Source organism: Monodon monoceros, unplaced genomic scaffold (genome assembly GCF_005190385.1).
Source record: "Monodon monoceros isolate NGI ecotype Baffin Bay Population unplaced genomic scaffold, NGI_Narwhal_1 Super_Scaffold_2, whole genome shotgun sequence".
Taxonomy (NCBI): domain Eukaryota; kingdom Metazoa; phylum Chordata; class Mammalia; order Artiodactyla; family Monodontidae; genus Monodon; species Monodon monoceros.
This window is the reverse complement of record NW_021703776.1, coordinates 98,386,984-98,397,913: the sequence shown is the minus strand read 5'-3', so window position 1 is coordinate 98,397,913 and position 10,930 is coordinate 98,386,984. Positions and strand designations below refer to the sequence as shown.

The 10,930-nt window shown below is 47.7% G+C and overlaps 2 non-coding genes across 2 annotated transcripts; one reads left to right on the top strand and one right to left on the bottom strand.

Moving 5' to 3' along the window:
- Positions 1-2,039: 2,039 nt before the first annotated feature.
- TRNAC-GCA lies at positions 2,040-2,111 on the bottom strand. Its single transcript has one exon. It is a non-coding gene; the product is annotated as a tRNA-Cys (tRNA).
- Positions 2,112-8,842: 6,731 nt separating this feature from the next.
- On the top strand, positions 8,843-8,914 carry TRNAC-GCA. The gene has a single exon. It is a non-coding gene; the product is annotated as a tRNA-Cys (tRNA).
- Positions 8,915-10,930: the final 2,016 nt, after the last annotated feature.

The window sequence follows — 10,930 nt, the reverse complement described above, 5'->3', positions numbered from 1 at the left end:
CCCATCTATCCACACATCCATCCATCCATTCTTGCAACCATTATTTACTGAGCGCACCCTATGTGCCAGGTGGGATGCTCGGATTAAACGGGAACCGCCTCTCCCAGAGGACGCATCCCGTAAACCGACCTTGACTAGGGCCGCCGGGGAGGCGTGGGGGAAGCGGGTCCCGAGAAGTGCGGAGGGGGCTGCAGGCCAGACCGCTCGGCTGGGATAGTGTGTGGGTCAGAGTGGCTGCCTGAGCCCAGCACATGCTCAGATCTGTCACCCCGCTCCCGCGCTCGCCATAGCATTGACCCGTGTGCCGCTATATCTGTGTGACTATTTGCTGGTCTATCTTGTTGATTGTGGTAACCCCATAAGTTCCTGACACGTAGTAGGCCCTCAAGTAAATGTGATGAATGAACGAAGCGTGAGCCCACCATTCTCCAGGTCAGAAAGGAAGCAGCGGGGCTGGGGGAGGGTGGCGGACTCCGGGGAGAGGACCCCGGCTGAGCCCAACGAGCCTCATTCCTGGTCTGGAAGACCCCGGTTAGTACAGCTCGGAGAAGGTGGGCTTCTGGGGCAAACCTGCTCTGGTTGACAGAGGCTTACAGGAGCAGAGGAAGGCCGGGTCCAACGAGGAGGAGGGGCCTGCCGCCCAGAGAGCCCTTCCCCAATCCCCCACCCCGACAGTTCTCTTCCTCTGGACTCTTTGGGGAAAGGGAATGTCTGGCCCAGCAATCCCAGAGTTGTTCCCTGTAGCCGCTCTAGTCTTCCATGGGCCTCCGCTGGCCTTGTTGCTGATCACCTCCCAGAACTTTGGGATACAGTGTTGACAATCTTGGCCTGGCCTCCAGGGAGAGGCCGCGGGAGACCACTCTCAGTCCCTGCCCAGCCCCATACCTGGGCAAAGCCCCCTCCTCCACACCCAAGGAATCACTGACACAGGACCCGTGTCTGTGTAGCCCGCTGTCCTGAGGATCTGAAGATATCGCAAGGTTTCACGCCATGGAAAAGGACAGTTTAAAATTCAACATCTGATCTCAGGATTCCTAAAGGCCACAGAGCCCCTTGGTAAGTGCCTTACCTGTGCTTTGGGCCTATGTCCTATCATCTTGCTGAGGTCAGCTTCCTCCTTATAGGTGTCCCTTCTTCCAGCTCGTGCCAACGTGCCACCCTCAGTCTCAATCCCTAAACTTTAAAATCCCTTAAGGGATTAGCACACTCCTTTTGTCTAGCTATCCTTATCGTTCATTTGACCATTTATTTATTATTTATTTATGGCTGCGTTGGGTCTTCGTTGCTGGGCGGGGGCTTTCTCTAGTCGCGGGAGGGCTCGAACCAGTGTCCCCTGCATTGGCAGGCGGATTCCTAACCACTGCGCCACCAGGGAAGCCCCTGACCATTTCTTAATTTGACTCCTTTGCTCACCACAAACAGTTCTTGCTGAGCTCTGTCTTTCCTGTGTCTGGCATTGATTAGGACTCAAATATGTCTTAAGTAAGTGGATGATTCCATAACATCCACTGCTCTGATGTCTGTAAGCATCGTGAGGATAGAGTGAGGGGGTGGGTCACAGAGCCCATGCCACTATAGAGAAGATGGATTAGGGACAGTGGTGTGTTCAAGCTGGCTTACACCGGAGAGTCACTTGTTAGCATGTCTTCCCAACTCCATGATCAGTGATCTTATGTTTGTGGCTTGACATTGGATATGGTGAGATTATTTACACCATGCAATTGGAAAACACTACAAATAAGTGCTTTGTAGCAACAACCCCAAGAGCTGGTTGTTAAACACTAACAAGCAAGCACTGATTTAGGGCAATGAAAACATGTAGAAACAAGCCTATGTAGAACAAGACCTGTGGTAAGTGAAATTAAAAAGTCAGGGTTGGAGGAACTTATCACTCTGGGGCTGTAGTGCTCAGTGACAGGGTTTTAAGTTACCCTGGACTTTTTCCCAGATTTGAGAAGGCTCGGTGTACTGCGGCCCGGGATTAGGGAAAGGAGCAGAGCCTTCAACACCAGCTCCAACTAGCAAAAGTGAAGGACAGCAGGGGGCACCTGGATTTGAACCAGGGACCTCTTGATCTGCAGTCAAATGCTCTACCCCTGAGCTACACCCCCTGACATAGGTACAGGCCTTAGTACTACCTTATACCTGTGCAGCCATGCCCAACATTCCTATAAATTTTTGCCACAGATATTCATCACGCTGGGCCTGCTGAAAGCTGCCAAGCTGGCCTCACTTTAATTTTATTTCCTTGATGCAAAATAAGAAACAGTTTCCCCCTCCCTGTAGCCACCTCCCTGCTCTTTCTGGAAAAGCACTGACACAGATATTTATAGCAGGAAGAGACTTCAGGGTCGCTAGTCTGTGCCCTTCGCAATGGGATCTGAAAACAGAGATTCAGGATTACTGGTCCCCCCAAGCACACACAGATCCTTACAGATAGGCTCAGGACCTGAATCCATCCTCCTGACTTTGGGTTCAGGACCCTGTAATTAAACCAATGACTCTCTCATCTTCCTCTTGTCCCTATCTTCCATCCATCGGAAAATGTAAAGACTACATAACGGGAGCCTCTGAAGAAATTACTCGGGACCATCAAGGGGGCTAGAATGTGGGCTTAGCGGAGCAGAGTGCCGTGCAGCTCAAGAACAACAGGGAAAAGCTAATGGGGACACTAGGATTTGATCTGGTGCGTGGACTGCGCCCTTTGGGCCAGTCCTCAGATTTCCTGTGCTTAGGAATCATCTTGGGAGCTTGTCAAACATGCAGATGCGATCTGGGGTTAGGAACAAGCTCCTCACAGAGGGTCGGGAGACCCCACTTTGAGGAACACCTGCCACAGATCTACCTCGGCTTCTTCTGCGCCACCTGCATGAAGACTTAGGTACTGAAACACCCAAGAAGGGGATGGGTTAGGAATTGTATCACTTGCCGCAGGGTCAGCCAGAGCTGGTGGGAAGAGGCAGGATGAAAACCAAGGACCACGATCAGACTGCTCACCCTCTGAAATCTGTTCTAGACCCGTGGTTCTTAATTTTAGGGTGCATCAGAATCATCTGGAGGGCTTGTTAAAACAAAGATGACTGGGCTCCCCCTGAAAGTTTCTGATTAGCAAGTTCTCAGGTAATGCTGATGCTGCTGGTCTGGGGCCATGCTTTGAGAACCACTGCTCTAGATCCACACATCTGTGACCAGGCCCTTTCACACTCGCAGTCACACCCAGGGCACCTGTTCACCATTGCTTCTTCTGTGTGTTTACCGAGCACTGGTGCCTCTACTCCACCAAAGACGTGTGTCCTGAGACCCTCTCCCTTTCCTCCCAGTGCCTGCCGGGAGCCCCGAGGGTGGTCTTCTATGTCCTGGGTTAGCCCTCTTCCCAGTTTACCATTTAGGAAGCTAAATCTTAAGAAGCTTCTGCCCCTCTCCCCAATATGGGGAAAACTCGTTCAAGCAAGTCAAGGAGCAGACCCACCTCTTCCATTCAGAGCAGCACAATTCGAGCTGAAGATCCCAGTTTGTCTCAGAAAAATCCAGCCCCAGGGGGTTGTGTTATTACTCCCGTATCACAGATGAGGAAACAGAGGACGAGAGGGTATCTTCGGCCCCACAAAGGAGAGTATCCAGGTTGGAACATGGACGCCTGGAGTTCTCTAGAGATGCAGCCACGTCCTTGACTTTGGAGGTTTCTTGGAGCTTTTATTCAACTTTCATTTCTTAGGGTCCTACTGTGTGCTGGGCACTGTGGTGCCTTCAGCAGAGGCTGAGATTTCAGTGCTCTTCGAGGAGAAGAAATGGGCACCCATGTGTGCAACAAATGTTTCTGAGCACTTGGCCATGAGCTGGAAACTGTGCTGGGCTCCGGGGATACTGGGTGAACGGTATCAGCTCCGGGAAAAGTGGGCAGTTCCATTCTTACTGATAAAATCCACGCAGCAGTTGTCTCTGATTTTAGAGAAGAACGTTTCTCCAAGAGGCATTTTACAACTTGACATTTTACAACTGCAGTGCATCGGTGTTACCTGAGGTTTTTATTTTCTCCCTCTGAGCTCATGTTCACTTTCTCAGACCTCTTTGTGAGGAACAGTAGGGAATAAATAAGGTGGATGTGAATTTGAACCAGTGTCCTCTTGATCTGTAGCCAGAAAGTTGTGCCTCTGAGCTACAAGCCCTTGCATGTCAACAACCCCTAGTGGGTACCTTTTACTCTTGACGCCGCTTTCAGACTCCAGGAACTCACTGCTGCTTCTGTGTGTCTAAGGAGCGGGCAAGCCTTTTGTATCGGTTGAATTGTGCCCCCCAAAAGGTATGTGGAAGTGCTAACCCCGGTACTTGGGAAAGTGAGCCATTTAGAAACAGGGCCTTTGCAGATATTATTCGTAATTAGTTAAAATGAGGTTATAGTGGATTAGGGTGGGTCCTAATCCAATGACTCGTGTCCTTATAAAAGGAGAAGAGACAGACACACAAACAGGAAGAGGGCCGTGTGAGGACAGAGGCAGAGGTTGGAGTAACGCAGCTACAGGACAAGGAACACAGGATTGCCGGCTACCCCCAGGAGCTATCATTTTAGCATCCTGGCCACAGAAATGGGAGAAATGGGAGTGAATACACGATTCTGCATTTCCACACGGACAAATCTTGGCTGCTAAGAGTGCTTGCATGAGTTTTTGAAATGAGAGAGGAGATTAAAACATTTCTTCAAAATGCTGAGAAGACCCATTTCTGTGGCCTTGAGGCACAAGTGGAATATCTCAGGTGTACAAATATTTTGACTACCCAGAATCTATCACTCCAGGGCTTTAATACCATGCTTTCTTGTTGTTTGGTTAAGAAGACCTGTTTGTGGAACAATAATTCAATAGTTGTGTTTAGCTGATAACCTGTGCATGATGATCTTGTTCATTCACGGTAGAGACAGGAACTAATGGTGTGTTACTGGGCATATGTGAAAACCACATCCAAATGCTACAGAAGAATCTAAGGAAATACCTCCCAAAGCCAGAGTGGACTAGAAATACGTTCACTGCTCTCTCCCACGTTGGTGTGCTCAACTCCCAGGTTTAAGGACCATGTGCTTGTCAACCTCATATCTGAGTGAGTGCAGTAAAGCAGTCTTTAGTGAGAAATTTGAGTAACCATAGTTATCTGCCAGGATCACCAAACACTTGCTACTATACCTTATGACCTTTAAGTTATCATGACTTAACAGAAGTAAGGAATATGAAATGAAATCACCAGATTTGGAAATCTGACCTATGGTTCAAGCTAGCTGTCACTAAGCCAGATAAGGATAATTTGGTGAAAGACTGCGAATGGTATCACGCCTCTCTCCATGGAAACAACTGTTACTCATCTTAAAATATTATATTTTACTTTTTCTTTTGATGAAAACAAATCAATCTATCTTTCTTTAAGAAACAGTATGTGTCTTTTGTGTTAAGAAATCCTTCCCTTCCCTGAGAGTATAAAGATAGTCTCCTTTTTTTTTTTTAAATGAAAGAAGTGGAAAATTTTATTTGAGCCAAATTTGAGGAATATAACCCGGGAACAGCATCTCAGAAAGTTCCAAGAACTGTTCCTGAAAGTCTCCTATTTTTTTTTTTTTTTTGCAGTACACGGGCCTCTCACTGCTGTGGCCTCTCCCGTCGCGGAGCACAGGCTCAGCGGCCATGGCTCACGGGCCCATGTGGGATCCTCCCGGACAGGGGCACGAACCCGTGTCCCCTGCATCGGCAGGCGGACTCTCAACCACTGCGCCACCAGGGAAGCCCAAGTCTCCTATTTTTAATTCAAATAATTAAAATTTTTTTTTCACATTTAGGTCTTTAATTCATCCGGAATCTACCTTTCTGTGTGGTGAGGGTTTTTAAGTAGTAGTAGTAGTTGTTGTTTTTAATATGGAAAACCAGTTATTTCAGTACCATTTGTTGAACAATTTGGCCCTTTCCCCGCTAGTTTGTAACACTTTCATCATGTGTTGGAGAACCATCTATTTATCATACAACCAGGAAACCTTTGCGAGAGAAAAGGGATGCTATTCATATTGATGCTGGGACCACACGCATCAACTGGGACTGTCCCAAGCAAATTAGGACATAGAGTCACCATATTGGTCAGGGTTGTCCATAGAAACAGAACCACTAGGATGCATATAGTTATATATAGAAATAGAAAGTGATTTGTTATGAGGAATTGGCTCAGTGATTATGGAGTCTGAGAGGTTTCACCATCTGTCTTCTGCAAGCTGGAGGTCCAGGAAAGCAGGTGGTGTAGCTCCATCCAAGCTTAGAGGCCTGAGAACCAAGATAGCCAATAGTGTAAGGTCTGGTCTGAGTCCAGAGGCTGCAGAATCAGGAGCGCTGAGGTCTGAAGGCAGGAGAAAGTGACGTCCCAGCTCAAGCAGAGAGCAGATTCGCCCTTCCCCCACCTTTGTGTTCTGTCCATCCCCTCGGTGGATTGCATGCTGCCCGCCCTATAGGTGAGGGTGAACTTCTTTGTCTGTGTGTTGATCCGTTTCTTTGTTTAACGTTTATTCATCCATTTGTACAACAAATAGTTTTGAGAGCTCAGTAAGCGCCAGACACACAGAAGAAAACAGATGAAGGGTCCGCCTTCCCGGAGCTTCCATCACGGTGAGGGTGACAGATAATTAATAAAAATCTATGTTGCTGTAATGCAGGTCATAATAGGGACTGTGAGAAAAACAAAAACAGAGCAAAGGGCTGAAAAATGATGGGGTGCAGTTTAAACAAAGTGGCCAGAGGAGGCCTCGCTCCTGAGCAGACTCTGGACGGAGCAGTGAGTGATGGGAAGGGGCCCCGGCCTGTGTCCAGGGAAAGGTGCCAGGCTTCAAGGTGGAGCGTGTTTGAGGCTTTGGCGGAACAGCAAAGACCAGTACGGCTGGGGGCAAGCGCTGGGAACAAGAAAGGAAGGGGCTGGGGGGAGAAGCAGCCAGGGCCAGCTCCTGTGGGTTCCAAGGAGGATGGACTTGGGATTTCATTCCGAGCAGAGCAGGGAGCTGCTGAACCAAGCGGGACACAGAATCTGACTCACGTTTGAAAAGATCACGTTGGTGCCCAGTGGAAGTAGATGGACGGGGAGAAAGGAGACCTGTCAGGAGAGTGCGACAGTGGGTTTGGTGGGGGACAGACAGTAGGGCCTTGACCGCAAGTCCTGATGGTGTGCGGCCAGATGGGCTCAGATGCTGACACATCCCACCGAAGAGCCGCCATGACTTGCCGTGGGCTTTGGATGCAAAAGGGATGAATTGACAGTGGCTGGCAGGTGTCTGGCAGAGTCGCTGGGGGAATCGTGCCTTTACTTAGCTGGGCAACACAGTTGAGGGGTGGGGAGCAGGTTAAGGGTGAGAACTAATAATTTCCTCTTGCCCATGTTTGGTTTGAGAAGCGTACAGGATCTCTAAATGAAGATATCAAGTAGCAGACCCTAGCTCAGGAGAGAAGGTACCACAGGGGAGTCATCCTTCAACTTTGCATTCTCCTGTTTCTCCCCGGGTTCATCTCCCTTTTTTCTCCTTCTGTGAGGCTCTGCTCCAATAAATGCTCTTGGTTCTGCACATCTGAAATGTCTTTATTTTGTCCTCTTGCTTGAATGTTAGTTTACCTGGGTTCAGAATTCTAGATTGGAAGTTATTTTTCTTCATACCTAAAAAATATTTATTTTATAATGTTATAAAATGTCAGTAAAGACAACTTTATTATTCAATTGCACTTCTCACCAAAGCATCAAATTTTTTAAAAATTTTGAAATACATGGCTCATGTGTATAAAAGGATGTGTTTATCAGTGCTTAATACTTTGGATTATAATTCTTAGCTACAACACATTTTTTTTTTTTTTTTGCGGTATGCGGGCCTCTCGCTGTTGTGGCGTCTCCCGTTGTGGAGCACAGGCTCCAGACGCGCAGGCTCCGCAGCCATGGCTCATGGGCCCAGCTGCTCCGCGGCATGTGGGATCTTCCCAGACCGGGGCACGAACCCGTGTCCCCTGCATCGGCAGGTGGACTCTCAACCACTGCGCCACCAGGGAAGCCCTACAACACATTTTTTAAGTAACACACAAATAGTAAGGGAAGAAAGTACATAATTTAGAAACAATGAGAAAATATACATTTTGAACAATCCTTAGTAACTATGAATATCCTGGGTTTAATTCAGAATATGTTTTTTAAAACCCTGTACAGCTGTATGCCTGAAACTAACACATTGTAAATCAAGTCTACTCCAATATACATTTTTTTTAAAAAAACCTACATTTAACAGTGCAAACAGTACATTTCAGGCTGCAGAGATTGGAGATATGGTTTGAGTTTTTTACTTCCTTGGGGGAAAAAATGTGTTTTTTCCCTGCTAAAATATTGGGTTGTCCAAAACATTAGTTTGTAACATCTTATGGAGAAACCTGAACGAACGTTTTGGCCAACCCAATACATATCTGTCAGAGCTATTTAATTTTACTTTATTTATGTCTATATTTTCACTTATACAGTTTTTAGAAATAACATTTTCCTAATTATAATAAAGCAATAAAAATGTATAAATCCACAGGACAAAAAGCAGATGGATGAGGGATAATTAGTTTCACACAGAAGAAAAAAGGAAACAAACAAACAGCTGACATTCAGTCTGTAGAGGAATCATCCAACAAGAAGTAAGCACTTTTGTGGGAAATGAAGGGGAGGTTGGTGACCAGAGGGCGTCGCTGAGGGATGCAGTTCTGCAGGTTCTCACCAGCTCGCCGAGAATGGCTGATAATTGCAGTGTACAGCATACCTGGATATTGAGACATACTGAAATGATGCAAGTTAAGAACCTGGAATCTGTGGTGGGGGTATAGCTCAGGGGTAGAGCATTTGACTGCAGATCAAGAGGTCCCCGGTTCAAATCCGGGTGCCCCCTGTCAGTTTTCTTTCCATCCTGAATCCACACAGGTGGTCACTGTAGACCTCCTCAGTACCAACACCCGCCCCTTGTTAGGTAGATCTCTAAATTTGGCTACTTTCCTCTAGAGGGGCTTAGCAGACAGGACAGGAGAGGGGAGAAAAGGTAGGAAAGGTCATCTTCTGACTCAGGAAATGGTTGGAAGTTTTCCTCATCCAGAATTAGAGGTTTTGTCTTGATCCGAGGAGAAACGTGTGTGCTAGGTCAGTTCTCCCATTTACTGTTTCTCTTTTCAAGTGAGTTAATAGGCAGGAAGGTCCAGGGAGCCGACTGAATTAGCAGTTGTGCCCCAGAGACCCTAAGGAGGGATCTGGATACCCTTTATTTTAAAAACAACACATACTCTACTCTTCCTCCCACCTCTTCCTACCCTGCAAACACTAGCCAATCGGACAGACACGTTTGGGGGAAGACGATACTGGATGATTCTAAAGGGCATTTTGCCTAAACGTGTATGATTATCAAAGCCGATGCCCTTTGCAGGGGGCTGAGAAGCTGCCAGGTGGGCAAGGAGGGAGAGGGTGGGAAGGAGACCTGGTGGGAAAGGTGTTCATCTGCCATGGGGCAGACCCCCGGCTTCGTGGAAGGCCACGAATACCCAGGTGGCTGGCTGAGTTACAGATCCAGATAGCATTATGGGTGGAAAGATGCTTTTTAGATAATAACAGCTCATAGGTAGATCATTTAAACATGGATCATGGGGCCTCTGATCCATAATCCAGGTAGTCCTACCTGCTATCACTTTAAAAAAATTAATAGACATTGTTTTTTAGAGCAGTTTTAGGTTTACAGAAAAATGGAGCAGAAAGTATAGAGAGTTCCCCTCTACCCCTCACCTCAGCTGCCACCTCCCGGTTGCCCCATCATTAACATTTTACAATAGTGTGACATTTGATAAAAATGGTGAATGAATATTGATACATTATTATTAACCGAAGTCCATGGTTTACATTAAGGTTCATGCTTTGTGTTGTACAGTTTTGTAGAGTTTTGTGGGTTTTTGGCAAATGCATAACGTCATGTACCCACAATTGAAATACCACACAGAATAGTTTCACTGCCCTAAAAACTCCCCCTGCTATACTTAAGAGGAATAACCCCCTCTGTGTACCTGCCTGCCAGCCTCTCTCCCTCCGCAACAAATCCCTGGCAACCACTGATCCTGGACCGTGCAGTGTCTGCGTCTGGAGGACATAGGAACCAGACCTCTGGGCAGAGGCAAGCCGAGGCTGGCAGGCAGGTACACAGAGGGGTTTGGGGGCCTGGGAGTGGGGTTGGGGGTCGGGTATGGAGGTGGTCACCAGCCCAGCGAGGTCACCGAGGGACTTCATTCTCTGGGCGTGTGCCTGGAGCAGAGCACACCAGATGTCCTTACACACCTGCACCACCGCCCAACCTGCAACAGGAGCTAGAGCGAGAGACCCCTTTCTCCTGCAGTGTCCCTCCTGCGCCCTCTACTGACAACTGTTAACATTGTGCTCACTTAAAGGAGAAATGCTTAAAGCATCCAGCCCGTTATCCCACAGCAGGTACAGAAGGGTGAATTTGGAGCTACCAGTCAATAAATTGATAACTGGCAGGCCATGTGATGTGTTTTGGCCAACAGGATGTTGGTAGATATGATACAAGCAGGGCCTTGAGATCTACTTGCAAGGTTGGGCTTACCCTCTGGGACTTCCACTCTTACCCTGAGATGTGCTGGCCCAGTAAGGTTCTCTCCTTCAGCCTGGGCCCCAACATGAACACACAAGGCCCAGCCCTGAGCCCAATTCACTGAGAGGAGCTAAGGCCAACTAGACCCACAGCTTGAGGCCCACCCACCCGGCCAAGCCCAGCCTAGACCAGCCGATTCAAATTCAACCTGCAAACCCATGGGCGTGACAATAAATGCTTATCATTGTGTGTTAGTGGTCGGGGGTGGCTTGTTATGCAACATTATTGTGAATAAGACTGGCAAATACTGAAATCGGTATC